This window comes from Nannospalax galili, unplaced genomic scaffold (assembly GCF_000622305.1).
Source record: "Nannospalax galili isolate Female #2095 unplaced genomic scaffold, S.galili_v1.0 scaffold136, whole genome shotgun sequence".
Classification (NCBI taxonomy): domain Eukaryota; kingdom Metazoa; phylum Chordata; class Mammalia; order Rodentia; family Spalacidae; genus Nannospalax; species Nannospalax galili.
Window position 1 is genome coordinate 5,660,938 of NW_008340872.1, and position 1,521 is coordinate 5,662,458.

The window sequence follows — 1,521 nt, forward strand, 5'->3', positions numbered from 1 at the left end:
GATTTTCTAAATCGGACAGAAGTTGCTCAGGAATTAAGGTCAGCAATCAACAAGTGGGACCTCATTAAACTAAAAAGCTTCTGTACAGCAAAAGAAACAAAAAAGTGAAGAGAAAACCCACAGAATGGCAAAAAATCTTCACATCTGACAGAGTTTTAACATCCAGAATATATAAAGACCTCAAAAAACGAAGAATTGAGAAACCAAATGACCCAATTAAAAGATGGGCTAAAAATATAAACAGAGTTCTCAAAGGAAGAAATAAGGATGGCTAAGGAACAACTCAAAAAGTGATCAACATCGTTAGTAATTAGGAAAATGCAAATTAAAACCACCATAAGGTATCACCTTACCCCAACCAGACTGGTTAGGATCAAGAGAACAAATAATATCAAATGCTGGTGAGGATGTGGAGAAAGGGGAACGCTCATTCACTGCTGGTGGGAATGCAAACTCGTGCAATGTCTATGGAAAACAGTGTGGAAAACTCTTAAAAAACTAAAAATGAACCTACCATATGACCTGATTATATCACTCCTGGTATATACCCAAAGGACTCATCCTATTGTAGAGACTCTTGTACAAGCATGTTTGTTGCTCTTTTCTACTGCTCTTTTCACAGTAGCTAAGAGATGGAAACAACCTAAGTGCCCCTCAACTGACAAGTGGTTAACAAAAATGTGGTATATTTACATAATGGAGTTCTAGTCAGCAGTAAAGAAAGATGAAATAATGAAATTTGCAGGTAAATGGATGGATCTAGAAACTGTTATAGTAAGTGAAGTAACAGACTCAGAAAAACAAATGATGTATGTTCTCCCTCATATGTGGATCCTAACACCAAATCCTTTTAAATTCCTGGTCCTTTTAATAAGATGATGCTATACAGCATTCCGTTCTGCATGAAATAACCACCATCATCACGACTTCAGCTGAGCTTGATCGTAAACATTGTCACAATTGGGCCTGTTGATGGTTGTGCTCATTCATTAAAGGAAGGGCAAGCAGGGTTATTGGACCCTCACTGGATTATCCAGCCACTCTTCCCAGCCAACTGTATGTAATTTGGCCCTAATCACACATGGCCTCCTGGATTTGGGGAGGGCTAAAGTATACAATCTGGGGAAGGCTAGGAAGAAAAGGCATGACCAATGCTGGGTAAAGGCTTTCCAGTGCGCATACCCTCAGGTCATACATACACCTCAGCAACCCCTCAGTTTTCTCCAAAAGTAAGCTCAATAAATTCATTGGTTCCCCAGTAAAACTTTAATCAAAACATTGGCTCAACACTAGAACCTTGAAAGGGAATAAGCATTACTTAGCATCCCCAGGAAAAGAAGTCTCACAACAGATGGAAAATTCATTTCTTAATGCTATTATGTCTCATAATTATTTAAAAAAAGAAAATGATAATGTAAAAGATGTTAAAACATATGGGAATGGACATATTTTCCAAAATGGAAAAAATGAGAAATCCTAAGCAAGTGATAAAGGTCTATATAGATTTGTTATGATAAAGTT